This window comes from Hemitrygon akajei, chromosome 3, assembly GCF_048418815.1.
Source record: "Hemitrygon akajei chromosome 3, sHemAka1.3, whole genome shotgun sequence".
In the NCBI taxonomy this organism is placed as follows: domain Eukaryota; kingdom Metazoa; phylum Chordata; class Chondrichthyes; order Myliobatiformes; family Dasyatidae; genus Hemitrygon; species Hemitrygon akajei.
This window is the reverse complement of record NC_133126.1, coordinates 75,676,543-75,699,028: the sequence shown is the minus strand read 5'-3', so window position 1 is coordinate 75,699,028 and position 22,486 is coordinate 75,676,543.

Below are 22,486 nucleotides of genomic sequence, written 5' to 3'. Positions count from 1 at the left end.
TGCCGGCTCCAGCCAACAGGGCTGTGAGTAGCAACCCTGTCTGGTTGGGGATGCGCTGGAACTAGAGGGAGAGGGGCAAGCCAAGGATGAGCCTGTGCAGTCTGGAGCTCTGGCATCCACACCTGAGGGATCCAGTTATCAGGTCCCATCTAAGGGAAAAATTCCTAAAAATAGACCCTTGGAACCTAGACCCAAGAGCACAAAGAACATTTATAGTGCCTCGATGCCGTTGTCTGAGGAGTTGGATGAGGAATTGGGGGCAGATGCAATACCCACCAGTCAAAATCCCTTCCATCCACATGAATTTGTAAGAGGTCTCCAAAAAGGGAAAGGTCTCGATTCCTCCACCTCACCAACCCTACGACTATACAATAGATCTATTGCCTAGTACTTGTCCTCCATGGGGTTGATTATATGCACCTCAGGCCTAGAGAGAAGTGCTGTAGAGAGGACATAAAGGGGGCACTTGCCATGGGATTCTTCAGTCTTCCATCTCACCTGCTGGCGCAGGCTTCTTTTTCATACAGAAAAAGGACAGGAGCCTGTGGCCATGCATTGATTATAGAGGACCAAATTGCATAACAGTCAAAAATCTTAAACTCCTTCCACTCATGAACACTGCTTCCGAGATTCTCCAAGGGGCAAGAGTATTCTTGAAGCTTGCGGAGTGTGTACAATCTGGTCCGCATAAAGGAGGGCAATGAGTGGAAAACTGCATTCAACACACCAACAGGGGACTATGAGTACCTGATCATGCCCTTTGGCCTTGAGAACGTGAGAGCAGTTTTTGAGGGCTTTATAAATGACGTGATCCAGATGCTCTCCATAAGTATGCCTTCCTTTGTCTACTCGGATAATATCCAAATCTTCTCAAAGTCCTTGTCAGAGATACCTTAAAGAGGCTTCTAGATCACGGACTTTATGACAAGCTAGAGAAATCCGATTTTCACGAAAACACCATTTCATTTTTGGGTTTTATCATCTCTAATGGCAGTCTCAAGATGGACCCTACTAAGACGCAGACAATCAGAGACTGGCCACAACCAACCAATATGGAACAAGGCCAATTATTCCTGGGATTTGCCAACTTTTACAGAAAGTTCATCAGGAATTTCAACTCAGTTGTGACTCCACTGACAGCACTAACTAAGAGATCAATGGGCCCTTTGGTTTGGACTACTGAAGTGGAGGCTGCTTTCGCAGAGCTCAAGCAATGGTTTACAACAGCTCCCATTTTGGTATCTCCTAACCCAGGTTAGGTTTCACCTAACTTCTCTTCATCGTAGAGCTGGACACCTCAGACATCAGAGTGGGTGCAGTGTTGTCTCAACAGACACCTTTGGACAATAAACTGCATTCATGTTCATCCTTCTCCAGGCGGCTAACCGCTGCAGCGGTGAACTACAACATTGGCAATAGAGAGCTGCTCGCGGTCAAGCTGGCTTTGGAGGAATAGCTTGAGCGGGCCAAGACCGCAAGAAGCTGGCTTATGTTCAGAAGGCTAAAAGACTGAATTCCAGGCAGGCCAGGTGGTCTCTTTTATTTAAACACTTCAGTTTCATCCTGACCTATCGACCGGGGTCAAAGAATCAGAAACCAGATATCATGTCCCGTCAGTTTGACAAAACCAAAAGAGAGCAGCAACCTGCCACCATTTTTCCCCAAAGTAAGGTAATAGCGCCAATTCGTTGGAGCATCAACGCACTTGTTCGCAAGGCCAAGGCGCAAGGGGAGATTCCCAAAAACGATCCTCTTGGTTGTCTGTTCATCCCAAGTTCCATCAGGCCTCAGGTAATTCAATGGGGACATGCAACAAGAATGACTGCTCACCCAGGGATGGCCAGGGCCCACAAGTTCATCGAGAGAAGATACAGGTGGCCTGGAAGGGAGGTCCTACAATACGAGCAGGCATGGGAGGTGTGCGTCCGGAGCAAGGAACCCCGCACCAAACCTCAAGGGCTCCTTCACCTGTTCCAGACAGACCTCTCCATGGACTTTGTCACGGGTCTTCCAGTTTCCAAGGGGATGACCGTCATCATGGTATTTGTAGATTATTTTTTGAAGACCTAAAAACTCATTGGATTGAACAAACTACCATTTGCAGCAGAGACAGCCAAAATTGTCCTGCAGCAGGTCTTCAGGATCCAGTTGAAATTTTGTCAGACTGTGGTCCTCGATTTGCGTCATGTTTTTGGAGGGCATTCTGTACACTGACTGGGGCAACAGTAAGTTTTTCCTCTGGGTTTCACCGACAGTCCGACTGCCAGACAGAGTGGGTGAGCTAGGACATGGAATGAACCCTAAAGTGTCTGGCCTCAGAAAGACCAGGCAAGTGGTGTGACCATCTGATTTGGGTAAAGGTTGCCACAATACTTTACGGCATTCTGCACACAGGGGATCCCTGCTCGAATGCCAGTTTGGGTATTGTTACGGACTCAGCAACAATAAATATATGAGTGAGGCAGGGGTTTTCATAACAAACAACACATTTATTAAACACTGAAAACAAACCCCCCCAAAAGTAAACAAATCACCAACATAACCGGAAATCAGCTACTGTGCGGCAGCTTAAACAGTTCTTAAAGCAATGAAGCTTAACCAGTTCTTAAAGCGATGTTGCAAAAACGGTTCTTCAAAGTAGTATTGCAAAAGTTCAAAATGCTCACAGTCCATTTAAGGGAGAGACTTTTTTAAGACAATTTAAATTCTCTTTCACGTCGTGTTGCTTCAGTTCCCAAATCAAACTTTTCCCACGAAGAATTTACGTAGATGGACAAATGGAACGGCTTAAAGGCACTGACCTTTCCTTTACAGAACTGTTCCCAATCCTTTCTGCTATTTCACAGGGATTAACATGAGAACAGTCAACGAATTCCTTCCGAATGAGGATCAAACAAGGTCGAACCTGTTTCACCGTCGAAATCGATTCTCCTCGATCTTTTAACTCCTGAACTCCGATCTTCGCTCTCCACTGAATCTCAACCAGCAGTATTGTAAAGAAACTGCTGGCAATGACCTTTTAAACTTTAGGCATTAGATAAAACTTCATCTTTCAACTAAACTGCGTCATAACACTAAATCACACAGTGGCATGAAGTCAACATGGCAAATCCAGCCACGAACTGCCCCTCCTCACAGGGAGGGGTCCTCCTTTTATACCCTGTAAAAAAAACCTGTCACATGACCTCTACTGGTGGGAAAATGACGTCACTCTACCATCACAAGACCATTACCTCAAGTCCAGTATAGCTCCAACACCAGTCACGTGACAAGGGTACCACTGTCACGTGTCACGGGTACGTAACAGTATTCTCTGCCATTCTTCCTTGAGGTTGGGGTTCCTGCAGCTGAAGACCTAGCCTGATGGTGAAATGAAGACTAACTGCAAGAGAAGACAGGAACCAGCTTTGCAGACTGGGCAACAGGTCTGGCTATCTACTCAGGAATTGCCTCTCCAGGTGGAGTCCAGGAAGTTGGCACCCAAGTTCATTGGACCCTTCAAAGTCCTCAGGAAAGTAAACCCAGTGGCTAACACCTTACAGCTCCCCAAGACGAGCCCCCACAATGTAACCCCCTGGGTCGCCTCAGGCTCGTCAGCTCCCCAAGACCCTCAAGATCAATTCCACCTTCCACATTTCCAAATTAAGACCTGTAAACATCAGTCTTTTAGCCTCACCACCGTCAGTCCCGCTGCCACCCAAGTTTGTTGGTGGGTAACAGGTCTTCACTGTAAAAAGAATTCTGGATGCTCAAACTGTTCAGGGTTTTGGGTAATTCCTCATGAACTGAGAAGGATTTGGACCCGAGGAACAGTGCTGGGTTCTGGAAAGGGACTTCTTGGATGCAATGCTCATCCATGACCACTATCATTGTCTCTCTATGCAGCCAGAGCTGTCAGGAGTCAACCGTAGGGGTGGGGGTCCTGTTATGACACACACCTGACTGTGCTAGTCCCCAGAGTTTAGATACTCTAGCTCGCCAGAATATGGATAGCTGGTGTGGCCCCTTTTAATAATCAGGCCCGCCCCACTAATTTGTGGCCGTCTTTTGGTGCCAAGATTCTAATATTTAAAGAGCACCTGAATTGAGGTTCAGTGCTCAATCGTCAGCTTGACTTTGGACTTGCATCTAGTTTACAATCCTGTCAGTCTTGTATCATGTCTCAATTCTAGTCTTTGATACTCCAGCACTTGGTCCTACCCATCCTCGTCTAGGTCTCTTGTCAAAAATAAAGGCCAACCCACAATATGCCTTCTCAACCATCCTGTCAACTTTCATAGCAAATTTGAATGATCAATGATGGACTTGGAGCCAACATCCCTGTACTGCTGAGAATCCTGTCATTAACCTTGTACTCTGCCTTCAAATTTGATCTTCCATAGTGTATCACTTTACACTTTTCCAGGTTGAACTCAATCTGCCAGTTCTCAGCTCAGCACTGTATCCTGTCTATGTCCAATTGTAGTGTATGACACCGCCCTGCACTGTCCACAACACCACCAGCCTTCTGCAAGCTTACTAAGCCACTTCCTCATCCAAATCATTTATAAAAATCACAATGAGCAGGGATCTCAGAACAGATCCCTGCAGAACACCACTAGTCACTGACTTCCAGGCGGAATGCATTCCATCTACTGCCGCCTTCTGCTTTCTGTGGGCAAGCCAAATCAGATATCCACGCAGCCAAGTTTCCATGGATCCCATGACTGAAGAATTTCTGAATAAGTAAACTCCTTAGGAAAGTGATCAATAGCAGACAACAGAAATGCTGATGCAGTGCGAAGTCACATCGGTAACCACCAAACACTGTATTCAAATTACCCAGTACTCTAACCAGGTTACCTGCTTCAGCTTGAAACCTCGACTCTTTACTCTTTTCCATAGCTGCCGCCTGGCCTGCTGAGTTCCTCCAGCATTTTGTGTGTATTGCTTCAATTTGCGGCGTCTTGTTTGTGATTAGGCTACCTGTTTAATGTGTTGAGCTTTAGTCACACGACAAAAGGAAAACATTTAAATTATAATGGGCTGTCACAAGAAAATATAATCAAGTTTAACACTGATGGATTTAATTTGCATTCTAAACTCCAGAGAATGAAAATTCATCCACTTATTCTTTTCTGATGGCATAATGGTGTTTCTTTGTTCAAGAAAGGTAATAGGGGTAATTTTAGAAATTATAGACCATCATCATTATTATGTGCCTTGTCAAAATTATAGACCAGTGAGTCTTAAATCAGTGGTGGACGAACTAATAAAGGAGGTTCTTAGGGACAACATTTATAAGCAATAAGAGAAGCATAGTCTTGTGCTAGTCAGCGTGGCTTTGTGAGGAACATGTTGCCTCAGAAGCCTCTTTGACTTTTTTGAGGAAATAACTAAAAAAATTGATGAAGGCAGAGCAGTGGAAGTAGTGTACAGTATGTGGATTACAGTAAGGTACTTGGCAAAGTTTCCCATGGAAGGTTCATATACCAAAAATCTGGAATTGAATCTTGCTTTCCCCACCTTCTTTTCATCTTGTTTACTTCTAACCACATGCTGTTTTGAGGAACAGTAATTGAACTGAAAGGTTACACATACAAAATGCTGGAAGAACTCAGCTGGCCAGGAAGCATCTATGGAGGGAAATGAACAGTCAACCTTTCATTGGTACTGAAAATGAAGAGGGCTGATGCCACAGTAAGAAGGAGGGGGGAGGGAGGTAAGTGGAGGAGTACAAGTTGGCAGGCGACAGGTGAATCCAGAAACTCTATTTCTCCCTCCAATAAACTGCCCAGTACAGTTGAGATTTCCTGTTTTTAATTCAAAAATAACCTTGCCTGTGGCCATAGTGTATCTGTCCTTGTTTTCTTTATGGCAGGTTATCAAAATTCAAAATTGAGCCAAATATTAGGGCAGGAGTGACTCAAGCAAGATAAGGGAAATAAAGATTTGGAGAATTTAAGGGAGTAAATTCCAGAGCTTTGGCAGCTTGAAGGCATGATAACTCCAAGCTGAACAATTAAATTCAGGGGTGCACAAGAGGCCAGGATTGGAAGAAGGTAGGTATTTCTGAAGATGAGTTTAGCTGGGGGAAATAGCTGAGATGGGGATGGCAACACCTAGGAGACTTTTGAAAATGAGAAGTTTGGTTTAATCATGAACAAAAGTAGATCAACAAAATAAGGGTGATAAGCAAATGGGATGACGTAAATTGGAAAATCAGGGTCAGAGATTTGGATGACTTAAATTACCGAGAAGGATGGAGGCAGGGGGGTAAACAGCAGCAGATTAGATGAGGCAAAGGTGATGTCTAAAAATAATAATTTTTTATTTCTTTCACTGTACTGCTGCTACAAAACAACATATTTCCAACATAGGAGGGGTGATTGATATGTTCGTGACCTAAGATAGAAGGAGTCAATTTTAGAAAACCTAGCACATTTATTTTTCAACATAGTCCCCCCTACATTTACACACTAAGTCCAGCAGTCGTGGAACATACAGATCTTGGACCTCCAGAAAGTATCCACAGATGGGTGCTTGATAAGTTCGTGGCCTAAGGTAGAAGGAGATGAGTTATACAGCTCTCGTTACATGCACATGCAGGTCAACTCTTTGAGTGATTATGCAGAAAGTTTGAAGTTAATAACTCATCTCCTTCTACCTTAGGCCACAAACTTATCAATCACCCCAATGAGTTATTAACTTCAAACTTTCTGCATAATCACTCAGAGTTGAATTGCACGTGCATGTAATGAGAGCTGTATAACTCATCTCCTTCTACCTTAGGCCACGAACTTATCAATCACCCCAATGAGTTATTAACTTCAAACTTTCTGCATAATCACTCAGAGTTGAATTGCACGTGCAGGTAATGAGAGCTGTATAACTCATCTCCTTCTACCTTAGGCCACGAACTTATCAATCACCCCAATGAGTTATTAACTTCAAACTTTCTGCATAATCACTCAGAGTTGAATTGCACGTGCATGTAATGAGAGCTGTATAACTCATCTCCTTCTACCTTAGGCCACAAATCAGCAACAATGAATATATAATTGAGGCAGGTTTTTAATAACAAATAAGCATTTGTTAAACACTGCTAACAAACGCCGAAAGTAAACAAATGACTAACTTAACCGGAAGTCAGCTGCTGTGCAGCAGCTTGAACAGTTCTTAAAGTGGTAATGCGAAGACAGTTCTTAAAGTGGCAATGTGAAGGTCCAAAGTTTTACACAGTCAGTTAAAAGGAGAGACTACTTGAAAGGTGTTAAATTCTCTTTCGTCACGTTACTGCTGATCCCAGCTGCAGTATGCTTCTCCCGGAGGATTTACGATCGAAGGAAATAAACAGCTTAAAAGGCACTGACCTTTCTTTGGTGAAACTTTGTATCCAACTCACTGCTCTTTTTTATTGGCAAAGCAGGAATTATCACGGACACAAGTTACTACTTCCTCGTGTGGAGATTAAACAAAGGTCGAATCTGTTTCACCGTCGACATTAACTTTCCAAATCCTTCAGTATGTCCAAACTCTGATGAATCTTCACTCTCCACTGACTTTACTGGCAGTAATATAGCGAAACTGCTGGCAATAACCTTTGAGAATTAAGGCAGAAAATGAAACTCCACTTTTATAAGAAACTGCATCATAATATCGGAATACGCAGCAGCATGGAGTCAGTAGCAAATTCAGCCACGAACTGCCCACGTCACAGGGAGGGGTTCTCCTTTTACACCCGGTTGGAAAAAACCATCACATGACCTCTCACTGGGGGGAAAATGACATCACTCCCCAATCACAAGACCATTACCTCATGTCCAGCATAACTTCAATTACATCATGGTCATGTGACAGGTACAAGATACCCATGGGTACATAACACCTCCCTCCAAAAAAAATTGGTCTGCCAAGAACAAAATTTTAACAATTATTTACAAGAGAAAAGAACAACAAATGTATAAAATTTACAACTTTCACAGTATACATAGTATTATCATTCATCAGTTTACAGATTATTACACAGGAGTGTTACAAATGTTAAAATAACACTCCATAAAAAAAAATTACATTGTACATTCAACATCGAGATAGACAATCAGCAATCACATTATCTTTACCTTTAATATGAGTTATTAAAATATTGTACTCTTATAACATTAAATTCCAATTTAACAGCCTTCTGTTTTTGTTTTTCATCTTACTTAGAAACACTAATGGATTATGATCAGTGTAAACCATAATGGTTTTTGAGTTGTACCAACATACAAATCAAAATTTTCTAAGGCTAAAACAATAGATAACAATTCCTTCTCTATTATCGAATAGTTCCTTTCATGCTTATTAAATTTCTTAGAAAAGTAAGCTACTGGATGATCAACCTCATCACCCTCATTCCTTTGCATTAATACTGCTCCTGCAGCCTCATTGCTAGCATCTACAGCTAATGAAAAAGGTTTTTCAAAGTCAGGTGCCTTGAGCACTGAGTGTTGACATATCATAGTTTTCAATTTCCCAAATGCTTTTTGACAAGGCAATGTCCACACAAACTTCTCATTTTTCTTCAAGAGGTTAGTTAATGGAAGGGCCACATTAGCAAAATTCTTACAAAATTTTTGATAATATCCTACCATTCCCAAAAATCTTCTGAGAGTTTTTTTCCCCCAGTTGGAGTGGGAATCTCTAAAATTGCCCGAACTTTTGCCTGAACAGGAGCTACTTTACCTTGACCCACAACATAACCAAGGTAAGTCACAGTGGCATGCCCGAATTCACTTTTAGCTAAATTAATAGTTAAGTTAGCTTTGGAAAGCCTTTCAAACAATTTTTCAACCGCAATAAGGTGTAATTCCCAAATATCATTCCCTGTCACTAAATCGTCAATATAAGCATCTGTATCTTTCAATCCCTGAATCACAGAGTTAATCATCCTCTGGAAAGTACCTGGGGCATTCTTCATCCCAAATGGAAGAACATTATATTCATATAATCCAAATGGAGTTACAAATGCAGATATCTCTCTACCTCTATCTATTAATGGAGCACACCAATACCCTTTCAATAAACCAATCTTTGTAAGGAACCTTGCTTTTCCCACTTTATCTACACAATCATCTACTCTAGGAATTGGATATGTGTCTGGTTTCATTACAGCATTCACCTTCCTATAGTCTGTACAAAACTTAATACTACTGTCTGGTTTTGGCACCATAACACAAAGTGAACTCCAATTTGAGTTAGAAGGTCTAATAATATTATTCTTTAGCATATATTTAATTTCTTTCTCAGCAAGTTCACATTTTTCCATGTTCATCCTATATGGATGTTGTTTAATGGGTTTGGCATCTCCAACATCTACATCATGTGAAGCTATGGTAGTTCTTCTAGGAACATCAGGAAACAAATCCTTATATTTAAAAATTAATTGTTTTATTTGCTGTTTCTGCTCTGGTTGTAAATGTGCTAATTTCTCATCAATCTTTTCCAGAATGGTTGAGTTTGGTAACCTGGCAGAAACAATGTTGAGTTCAGAATGAGTTTCAAATGAATTATCCATTATGTCTCTAGTGAGATCAAACTCATTATCATTGACCACAACAGTCATAGTAGCAGACTGTTTCTCATAATATGGTTTTATCATATTTATATGGCAAAGTTGTGTTGACCTTCTACGATCTGGAGTTTTTATCACGTAATCCACCTCATTGATTTTAGACACAATTTCATAAGGACCATGAAATCTAGATTGTAAAGGATTCGTTTGCACCGAGAAAAGAATCAGCACTTTATCTCCAGGTTTAAACGTCCTCATCCTAGCTTCTTCATCATACCAGGTTTTCATTTTCTCCTGAGCCAATTTTAAATTTTCCCTAGCTAAACTACCAGCTTTATGTAATCTGTCCTTGAATTTCACAACATAGTCTAACAAATTAGTGAGTACCTCTTTATTAATCTATTGTTCTTTTAATAAGGCTAAAGGTCCTCTAACTCTATGCCCAAATACAAGTTCAAATGGACTGAAACCTAAGGATTCTTGTACCAATTTCCTTACTGCAAAAAGAAGTAAGTTTATACCCTCATCCCAATCACTTTCATTTTCCACATAATACATCCTAATCATATTCTTGAGGGTAGAATGAAACCTCTCCAAGGCACCTTGCAATTCTGGATGGTATGCAGACAAAGTGATTTGCTTAGCTCCCAATTTATAAACTATCTGTTGAAACAATCCAGACATAAAGTTACTGCCTTGATCAGATTTTTTTCCTTAGGTAACCCAAAATAAGTAAAGAATTTTATACGCGCCTTTGTTACAGTTTTAGCTGTTATATTCCTAAGTGGTACTGCCTCTGGAAACCTAGACACAGTGCACATGATAGTCAACAAGTACTGATAACCAGTTTTTGTCTTTGGTAATGGACCTACACAATCTATAATAATTTTAGAAAATGGTTCACCAAATGCTGGAATAGGTTGTAATGGAGCCACTGGTGTAACTTGATTTGGTTTACCCACAATTTGGCAAGTATGGCTCGTTCTACAAAACATCGCCACATCTTTTCTTAAACCAGGCCAGTAAAAATGTTTTAAAATCTTGTCCACAATTTTCCTTACCCCTTGATGTCCACCTAAGGGCACACTATGAGCTAAAGTCAAAATCTCATTTCGATAAACTTTAGGGACAACTACCTGGTAAACAATATTCCATTCCTCACTTACAGGAATTGTAGGCGATCTCCACTTCCTCATCAACACTCCTTTTTCAAAATAATATCCTACTGGCACCTTCTCAATTTCATTATCTGTTGAATTCACTAGCTTGTTCTTTTAATTTTATAATCTCAGGGTTTCTACTCTGCTCTGCTATCATTGCCTTCCGAGACAGAGACAAATCTTCATGGTCAGACTTACTCCAAGAATCTTGTTCAAACAAAGAAGGTAAGAAAGTTTCTGACACGTCCTCAAAACTCGAATCCTGAGTTGAACAGTCATGAGTAACAACCTCATTCTGCGCATCAATCTTTTTAGCCATAGCTCTAGTCACAACACAGGAAGAATCTGTGTTAGAATTTGTCTGTGGTTCCTCTGACTCCATTGTCAAATGCACTTCAGGAAAAACTTGTCCACCTGCCAAGTCATTACCTAACAATAAAGAAATATCCTTCACAGGTAAGCTAGGCTGTAATCCTACTTTAACAAGTCCTGACTTTAAATTTACTTTATGTAAATGTACAGGCATAAGGGCACTCCCAACACCTCGTATATAATTTACCTCACCAGTATCAGACTCTTCATTAAACTTCAATACACTGTCTAACATCAGTGATTGAGAAGCTCCAGTATCCCTAAGGATTTTTATTGGCACCAGAGAAGATCCTTCTTCCAAGGATACAAACCCTTCAGTTATAAAATGATCATATCCCCTTTTAACTTGGTCAGACTCTAACAAAACCCCATTTGTGTTTATCAAACCCTGTGATTTTACAGATGTTTCAGTATGTTGCACACAAGCATCTGGGACTGCTTCTTTCTCTTTCTTTTTCAATCGGAAACAGTTAGCTATTACATGACCAGGTTTCTTACAATAATTACAAATGGGACCATACTGTCTTTCCTTCACAGGTTTTCCTTCCTCTTTACCCTTCTCACCAACTTCTGATTTAATTTCTGATTTACCTTGAGTATCTGTTATTTTTCCTTTTAAAAGTTCTACCCTGAGAAAATTTATTGTTATGAATTAAAACATACTCATCAGCTAATTTAGCAGAGTCCTGCAATGTATCAATGTTTCTCTCATTTAGTATGTCCTTACTTCAACAGGAATGCTTCTTTTAAATTCCTCCATTAAAATCAGCTCTTTCAATTTATTATAGTCTCCATTTACAATTTTAGAGGAAACCCATCTCTCAAAACACACAGCTTTATCATAGGCAAATTCCACATACGTTTTCTCCACAGATTTCTGAATCTTTCTCTATAAGCTTCTGGGACCAACTCATACGCCTTCAACATGTGCATTTTCACAATTTCATAATCAAGCGCTTGCTCAGCAGTTAAAGCTGCATAAACCTGTTGTGCTTTGCCTTTAATTACACTCTGCATCACCACTGACCATTTCTCTTTCGGCCACTCTGAAATCAGAGCAATCTTTTCTGATTGTTCAATGATCGTTTCAATGATTTCTGCAGGTTCCATTCTCAATCGTTGATCATACTCGTCAATACTACAGCTTGAGGGAATGCTCAGAATGGTTTACATTATCTTTATGTGTTTCTCTGAATCTGAAATTATTCTCATTCCCTGAAACCCTTCCTCTGCAGAGTTTCATGGATTCCTTAATGTCATGGACCTGAAATACAAAGTACATTGGTACTGGGCATTTTGGTGACACCTGCCACTATTTAATTGTGCACAATTGCTCCTATTGTGTAAATAACCCATTGTTTGTGTTTGATCAGAATAAAGGACTATGAACATGCTGTCATCTTAAGGGAGCTAGCTTACACTCTAATAAGCAATGGGACTGCACTGACTGAAAATACATTTAGGTAGAGTGCTACACTGTTTGGGAAATGGACCATGGAAAATGTTCAAAATTTAACAGATAGCTGCACAAATCTTGAGCTTTGTATTTTTTAATTATGTTTGCTTGAACTCCCTCCCAATAATTTCCACATTATATTGATGACTTTTATGGGATCATTTTAGCATGAGTAATTTTTTTAGGCAATTAATCTGCTCCTTTACAAAGCTCTAAAATTAAAAGGGATTTAACCACCAGTTGGAAAAGTGCTGGAGGAACTCAGCAGGTCAGGCAGCATCTATGAAGGAGAATGAACAGTCAATGTTCCAGGCCAAAATCATTCATCAGGACTGAAAATGAAGGGGGAAGAAGCCAGAATAAGGAGGTGAGGGGAAGAGTATAAGTAAGCAGATGATGGATGAGACCAGGTGAGGGTGGGTGATAGGTAGAAAAGGCAAAGGGCTGAAGAAAAAGGAATCTGATAGGAGAGTGGACCATGGAGGAAAGGGAAAGGGGAACGGTCCCAGAGTGAGGTGATGGGCAGGTGAAGAGAAAAGAGAAAGGGTAAGACTAGAGCCAGAATGCGTAATGTGAAAGGAGAGAAGGGGATGGGGGGAAGAAATTACCAGAAGTTAGTGGAATTGGTGTTCATGTTTTAGTCTGGAGGCTGCCGAGACAGATTATGAGGTGTTCATCTTCCAGCCTGACAGAGGCCACATTGTAGCTGTAGACGAGGTCATTGAATGATATGTTGAAAGGGAATGGGAAGTAGAATTAAAATGGGTGGCCACCGGGAAGTTCTGCCTGTTGTGGTGGACAGAGCAAAGGTGTTTGATAAAGTGGTCTCCCAATCTAAGTCAAGTCTCACTGATGTAGTGGAGGCCACACTGGAGTGCCAGATACAGTAGATCATCCCTACAGACTTGAAGATGAAGCGTTGCCTCATCTGGATGGATTGTTTGGGGCTCTGATTGGTGGTGGTGAGGGAGGAGATGAAGGGCCAGGTGTAGCACTTATCCTGCTTGCAGGGTTCAGTGGGGAGGAACAAGTGGACAAGGGAGTCATGTGGAGAGCAATCCCTGAGGAAAGTGGCGAGTGGGAACTGGGGGGAGGGGGGGAGGATCTCACCAAAGATGGCAGAAGTTACAAAGAGTAATGTGCTGATGTGAAGGCTTATGGGGTGGTAGGGAAGGACAAAAGAAACTCTATCTCTGTTATTCTGGCTTCTTCCCTCTTCCTTTCCAGTCTTGATGAAGGGTCTCAGCCCCAAACATTAACTGTATATTCCCTCAATAGATAGTGCTTGACCTGCTTGGTTCATCTAACATTCTGGATTTGCTCTGTATTTCCAGCAACTGCAGAGTCTCTTTTGTTTAGTCATCAGGTTTTCTTTGTTGAAAATAACTAATATATTAAATGTAACTAGCTCCCTGGAAGTGGTTGATCATTTAAAAAATGTTTAAATATTTATTAATTTTTCATAAATAATATCCGTTATTGATAAGTGCATAATCAGGCCATGCTAATCCACTATCACTCTCCAAACCCCCAAGACCTTTGCCACGAAAGACAGAGCAAAGGTACATTTAATAGCTAAACTGAAGGCAGTATGGCATCTCAGTTAAAAGTCAATGTTAAACCATTATAAAGTTAATAAAGGATAGATTGCTACAGGAAGGAATAATTTTGCTAGCATACAAGGTGATCATCAATAAATAAGAAACATTGAAATTGTGTATTTTATTAAATGGTACAAATAAAATTCAAGCTGAGTCTTAATAGTTATTTTCAAATAGTTCTTTTTAGAGTGAACCCTTAATTCTGAGTTGATATCAACAACTTTTTAGTTGGATTTGACGCAAGGTTTGTCTTCTTGTAGCTTTGGAACTCGAGTGCTTGGTGAGGGATGATTTTCTCTCGATAATGTTGGATCCAGTAGACTGGTGTTAGATGATCTTTTGGCTGTTACACCATGTTGAGTTAGCATGTTGTACAAAGTCCCCAGAGTTGGAACATTCCTATTCCTCTAATATATTAGGTAGTCTCATCAACAAAAAGGACAACACCATGTTAAACAAGGTTATTTTGCTCAAATTTTTTTTTTTAATTGCGAAGTAATTCATCCATTAGATTCAAAATGCACAAACTAATTTCTGCCTTTGACATTTTTTTTAACCTTGGCTGACTTGTAAGCTTTGGACTAAATTAATATCGATCATTTTGTTAAAATAAAGTTCATTCTGTCAATATCTTGTATAATTAGACAATAAAACTGCAGAGTGTGCCAAATGTTACAAAGCACATGCTTTGAACATGTTTTTCCACTTACAATTAGATTTGATCTTGTACTTGAGGTAACAACCTTCAAAATTTCTATCATTGTGTTCAGTTCTGAAATGATGTGAATAATGATACTTAATCAAATTCATCAAACAAACGTTACTATGGATACTCAAAAGTCCATGATTATGGTTGTGAAATAATGGATGGAAAAGGGATAGGGAACAAGTACAGTTAATTTAGCTTGATTAGCTCCTTGTTAACAATATTGAATCAGCCACATTTATTAATCCATGAATTCTTCCATTTTTTTTAGTACCGATTCAGAAATAAGGTATCCCATCATTTTTATTCTGCTACCATTTTGGTTATAGTGATATCATTATGATTACTTTCTTATCTTTAAACTGCTGTGAGTACTAATTTCCACTCACATTTATTGCTCATTACACGGTAAGGAGTTACAACAAATTAATTTTGATCCATAGCGATGGGTATCACTTTGTGATCACACAACTAAATACCAAAAGGTAATTATAGGTTCCACCATCTGGATCGCAGTCCAATGATAAGGAAAAAGGGGAGAGAGCTAAATGAATGCCTTTAATGTTAAAGCAATATTCAAATTGTGAATGCTGCTAAAGAGCTTTAGATGATGTGTTAGTCATGGGCAGTTCATTTACTGGATGTTTCTAAAGTCAAACATCATTCGAATGCTTTTCAGATGCTTCATAAATACTGTCAGTGCTCCTGCCTCCACCACCACCACAGGCATCTCACTCCAGATACTCTTCTTTATGTAAAATTTAACCCCTATGGTCCCCTTCAAACCTCCTCTATCTCACCTTAAACTATGCCTTCTAATTTTAGACATGATTACAATGAGAGCCAGACTATTACATCTGGGTATCCTCCAAGCTGATGGCATGAATATCGATTTCATTTTCTGGTAAACAAATTTCTCCACCCTTCCTTTATTCCCCACTCTAATCTTTTACTTCTCCTCACCTGCCTATTACTTCACCTCCACCTTCCCTTTCTCCTATAGTCCACTCTCCTCTCCTATCAGATTCCTTCTTCTCCAGCCCTTGACCTTTCTCAGTGACCCGCCTTCACCTATCACCTTCGAGATAGCCTCTTTCTTTCCCCCCCCCCACTTTTTTATTCTGGCATCTTCCTCCTTCTGAGTACTGAAGAAGGGTCTCGGCCCAAAACATCAACTGTTTATTCAGTTCCATAGATGCTACCTGACTTGCTGAGTTCCTCCAGCATTTTGTGTGTGTGTTGCTCTGGTGATCTATCTACTTATGCTTCTCACAATGTTATACAGCTCTATCATATCACCTCACAGCCTCCTCACCCAGCTTATACAATCTCTCCTTTGAACTTGACCTCCAATCCAGGCAGCACCCTCTAGCTTGATCCCATCTATCCTGTAGCATGACAAGCAAAGCCCATGCAATTCTCCCAAGTTTAGTCTAACCAACGTTTTGCACAACGGTAACATGATATCCCAAGTCTTGTACTCAAGGACTTTGCCATGCCACTTGCTTTTGTCAGCACAATGCCGACTGTGTTGGCACTTCTGGAGAACTAGGTACTTGTACCCCAAGCTGTCTCAGTTCAACAACATTCCCTGCCATTCCAGACAGACATACTTTATTGATCTCGAGGGAAATTGGGTTTTGTTACAGCCGCACCAACCAAAAATAGTGAAGAAATATAGCAATATAAAACCATAGATAATGAAATAAAAATAAGTTAATCATGCCAAGTGGAAATAAGTCCAGGACCAGCCTATTGGCTCAGGGTGTCTCACACTCTGAGGGAGGAGTTTTAAAGTTTGATGGCCACAGGTAGGAATGACTTCCTATGACGCTCAGTGTTACATCTCGGTGGAATGAGTCTCTGGCTGAATGTACTCCTGTGCTTAACCAGTACATTATGGAGTGGATGGGAGTCATTGTCCAAGATGGCACGCAACTTGGACAGCATCCTCTTTTCAGACACCACCGTCAGAGAGTCCAGTTCCACCCCCACAACATCACTGGCCTTACGAATGAGTTTGATGGAAGTGCTGGAAAGTGCATGACTTTACACTTGTTTAAATTCCATCTGTCATTCCTTTGCTCACCTCCTCAGTTGATTTAGTTTCTGTTATAGCTCTTCTTCACTGTCCAGTGCACAACCAATGTTGGTGTCATTCATAGACTTTTTAACCATGCCACTTACATTTTCAAACAAATCATTAATTTATATGACAAACTCCAGAAGACACAGCACTGATCTCTAGGGTACCCCACTGGTTATGGGCCTCCAGTCTGAACCAAATCTTTCCACTACCATCTCCTTCCTCCTACTGCCAATCCGATCTCATACACATTATTTTCTCCAGTGCTGTCTTCTTACCAGTACTGATTTCCTAAAGTTGGCTGCAGGCGTAGTGGCATCAGCGCTGGACTTCAGAGCGAAGGCTCCCGAGTTCAAATCCAGCCGGCTCCCCTGCACGCTTTCCATCTGTGCTGGGTTGAGCAACCCGGCCTCGTAAAAACAAGAAAGCCTGCATGACGGCGTCCCATGACTCCACTCGAAGGGTTTTCTTCTTCTTCACTGATTTCCTTAAGTTGCTCATGTTCATCAGATTCTGCAAGATTTCTTCCCTTCTCTTCTGTGAAGACAATCCAAATATTGAATTACTCTGCTACTTTACTATTCTCTGTTGTGAAATTCCCCCATTATTGACTATGGACCACCAAACTTTTTCTTTTTGCATATTTGTAGAAGGTTTTATAACTGACTTTTAGGTTCCCTGCAAAATTTACTATGCGCATGACCATCCTTCTCGGGTCATTAGACTTCCTCTGGAGCTCAATCCGGGTCCTTAACTACTGATATTGAAAGCTATCTTCTCCCATTACCTTCTGAGGGTGCATCTAGAGGGCTTTCTGCCCCCCCCGACAATATAGAATATCTTTTTTTACTCAAATTACTCTCCAACATCTCCCTGAGCAGTGCCACTATTCCATCGTGCTTCAAGGCCGCCACCATCGTCCCCGTGCTGAAGAAGTCTTCAGTGTCCTGCCTAAATGACTACTGTCCCATTGCACTCACATCCATCATCATGAAGTGTTTCGAGAGGCTCGACATGAGGCATATCAAGACCCTGCTGCCCCCCTCACTGGACCCTCTGCAGTTTGCGTACCGTCCCAACCGCTCAACAGACGACGCCATTGCCATCACCCTCCACCTGGACAAAAAAGACACATACATTCGGATGCTGTTCATAGACTTCAGTTCAGCATTCAACACAATCATCCCTCAGAAACTGATTGGAAAGCTGAGCCTACTGGGCCTGAACACCTCCCTCTGCTACTGGATCCTAGATTTCCTGACTGGGACCCTCAGTCAGTCTGGATCAGAGACAGCATCTCCAACACCATCATACTGAGTACGGGGGCCCCCCAGGGTTGCGTGCTCAGTCCACTGCTGTTCACTCTGCTGACCCATGACTGTGCTGCAACACACAGCTTGAACCACATCATCAAGTTCGCCGATGACACGACTGTGGTGGGTCTCATCAGCAAGAATGACGAGTCAGCTTACAGAGAGGAGGTGCAGCGGCTAATGGACTGGTGCAGAGCCAACAACCTGTCTCTGAATGTGAACAAAACAAAAGAGATGGTTGTTGACTTCAGGAGGGCACAGAGCGACCACTCCCTGCTGAACATTGACAGCTCCTTGGTAGAGATTGTTAAGAGCACCAAATTTCTTGGTGTTCACCTGGCAGAGAATCTCACCTGGTCCCTCAACACCAGCTCCATAGCAAAGAAAGCCCAGCAGCATCTCTACTTTCTGCGAAGGCTGAGGAAAGTCCATCTCCCACCCCCCATCCTCATCACATTTTACAGAGGTTGTATTGAGAGCATCCTGAGCAGCTGCATCACTGCCTGGTTTGGAAATTGCACCATCTCGGATTGCAAGACCTTGCAGCGGATAGTGAGGTCAGCTGAGAAGATCATCAGGGTCTCTCTTCCCGCCATCACGGACATGTACACCACACGCCGCATCCGCAAAGCAAACAGCATTATGAAGGACCCCTCATACAAACTCTTCTTCCTCCTGCCATCTGAGAAAAGGCACCGAAGCACTCGGGCTCTCATGACCAGACTATATAACAGTTTCTTCCCCCAAGCTATCAGACTCCTCAATACCCAGAGCCTGGACTGACACCTTACTGCCCTATTGTCCTGTTTATTACTTATTGTGATGCCTGCACTGTTTTGTGCACTTTATGCAGTCCTGAGTAGGTCTGTAGTCTAGTGTAGTTGTTTTTTTTTCTCTCTGTGTTGTTTTTTGTGTAGTTCAGTCTAGTTTTTGTACTGTGTCATGTAACACCATGGTCCTGAAAAACATTGTCTCATTTTTACTATGTACTGTACCAGCAGTTATGGTCAAAATGACAATAAAAGTGACTTGACTTGACTTCAAGATCTCGAGTGCAGCATTCTAAAATGTGAGGTGGTTGTGGTGCCTCTAATCTATATTGCAGCCACAGCCCCAGCTACGGTACTCATGCCCTTGAAATGCAGACTAGCTTAAAACAATTTGAGGTAGTTCAGGGAAAGAGCAGTGCAGATGGTGCTAGCTGAATGGTGAAACCATTTTCTCAAGCAGGTTGCAGACAAATGAGCATGCTTAATGAAACAGTGCAATTGCAGTGCATGCTTCCAAGGATTATGTGGTTTAACCCCCATGATAGCAGAGCACTTAATATTGTTATGATTATAGCAGTGCACCAGATGAAAAGGTAGAATTCAATTGACACAGTGTCCTTCTTAACCCTAGGCAATGAAATGCTCTTGAAGTGTAGTCGGTGATATAAAGTAGGAACCGTGGCAGAAAATCTGTGCACAACATTTACACACATAGTACTGAGGATAATGATCATATAGTTAATATAACCATGAACATTTCAACAACTCAATCTGTACCATATTCACACAAAAGCATAAATATTAATGTGTTATTACATATATGATAGTTTGACATTTTATCACAATGAGCGAATTTGTTAATATATACCACCCACAATTACGGGTTTTTTTGTCATGGCTCATGCCGATTAAAATTATTACCTACTTATAGTAAAATAGTATCAGGCTACAGCTGGAGTATTTCACCTTTCTCCTTTGCCTTCATGGGAAATTAACTTGGTATACTGATACTTCATCCATGAGAGATTAGGGTAAGTGATGGTAATGATAATTGTTTAAATATTTACATGAAATTCTCTTGAATTCCCAGATTTCAGCAGGCCAGGCAGCATCTATGGAGTGAAATGGATAAATGAGATGCTTCGTCAAGACCCATTCCTGAAAAAGGGTCTCAACCTGAAATGTTGATTGCCCATTTCAAGATTCAAAGTTGTTTATTGTCATTCTTCAGTTTATGAGTGTAAAGGAGAATAAAATTATCATTATTCCAGAACCAATGCAACATAAATAATGAACTGAATAGATATAAATAAAAAGCAATCTGATAAACATACAAGTTACTGTTTGAATGTGGCCATACAGATGTACAATTGGTTTATATATACTCAGTGGCCACTTTATTAGATAACTTCTGTACACATTCAAGAGGCCATTAAGTGAATGTTTGTGATCTTCTGCTGCTGTGGCCCATCCACTTCAAGGTCTGTTGTGTTGTGCGTTCAGAAATGCTCTTCTGCATACCACAATTGTAATATGTGGTTATTTGAATTACTATCACCTTCGTGTCAGCTTCAACCAGCCTGTCCATTCTCTTTTGACGTCTCTCATTAACAAGGCATTTTCGCCAACGGAACTGCCACTCGCTGGATGTATCTGTGTTTTTTGCATCAGTTTCTGCAAACTCTAGAGATTGTTGTGTGTGGAAATCCCAGCAGTTCAGCAATTTCTGAGATACTCAAACCACCCTGTCTGTAACCAACAATCATTGCATTGTCAAAGTCAGTGGGATCACATTCCCCCCCCCATTCTGACTTTTGATTTGAACAACAAATGAACCTCTTGACCATATCTGTATGTTTTAATGCATTAAGTTGTTGCCATTTGATATTGGCATTAACTGGCAGATGTACAGGTGTATCTAATAAAGTGGCCACTGAGTGTTCGTCTTTGGTGATGGGTAGGCTAGTGCTGGTGATGCGTTGGGTGGTTTTAACTACCTGATGTAGGGCCCTACTGTCCACCACAGTGCAGTTTCTGTACCACACAGTGTTAGGATACTTCCAACTTGGCATTTGTAGAAGGTCGAGAGTATTAATGTGTATAGTTCAGCTCTCTTCAGAAAGTTGAGATATTGGTGAGCTTTCCTGACTGCAAAGGGTATGTTCTGGGACCATGAGAGGTTGTGTGAGATGTGGACTCCCAAGCAGATGTTCTGTTCCTTCATATTATAAGTTTACATTATCCCATTATATACTTTATGCACTGCAGCTTGCAATCTCCTTGCAAAAAACCTATATAAAAATGACATCACTGCATTATTAAAAAAATCTTTTTATGAAGGACAATACAGCTCCAAAGGAAGAAATTAAAGTTTGCAAAGAAACTGGCAGCTAGAGAGTAAAGAAAAAGAGGGTGGCATTGTACCATAGCGGCAGGCGTAATGCTATTACAGCACCAGCAAGATGGGTTCAATTCCACCGCTGTCTATGAGGAGTTTGTATGTTCTCTCCACAGCCGCGTGGGTATTCTCTGGGTGCTCTAGTTTCCGTCCACATTCCAAATATATACAGGTTAGTAGGTTAATTCATTACAAGGTTAGTAGGTTAATTCATTACAAGGTTAGTAGGTTAATTCATTACAAGGTTAGTAGGTTAATTCATTACAAGGGTGGAATTGGGCAGCCCGGGTTTGTTGAGCAGAAGGGCCTGTTCGCATGCTGTATCGCAAAATAAAATAAAATAAATACATAAAACAGATCAGGTTATACAATTCTGTCGACACAAAGTTAAGGAGAGTTGCTTGGTAACCCACTCCCCCACCAAAAAAAACTACACCAAATTTGCTTCCACTTTGAATACTTGCTTTACACTACCTAGAATAAAATTCAATGTAATCAAGAAGATTGTTTTTCAAGATTTCTATTTAAGCAGATGTTCTGTTCTAGCTCTCAGAAGAAAAAAACTATACAGGTTGGTGCTCCTTAGTATAAAGAAAAAGTTCAGAGCGGAACTAATGCATGCTTGTAACTTATGAAAGAGTTTGATGAGGTAGATTACGAAAAAACATTTCCAGGAAGGGCAAGTCTAAAACTCGAGCCATTAATGTAAACTATTATCAATAAAACCCCAAAAAAAATTCACTATGAAATTATTTAAAGTTGGTCGGAATGTGGAATTTGGAGTCACATGGAATAGTTGAACTGGAGAGCATTTGTTAAGTACAAGGGATTGAATTGAATAGGATACTGTATGTTACTGGACTATTGATATCATGTGGGCAGGTCATCATAATGACCAAAAACTCTTCACTCTGGGCTGTTTCTCTGCTGCAATTTCATATTTGCAAGACTGGTGGTTTCATCATTTAAAGTACTGCAATTAAGTCAGCCATCTAGTAAAAATAGTAATCTTCCTGAACCAATATGGAAAGAGAACAATTTGGAAATTGTACTGTTTATATAACGAGTTGCTCAGCCCTGAGTTATGAA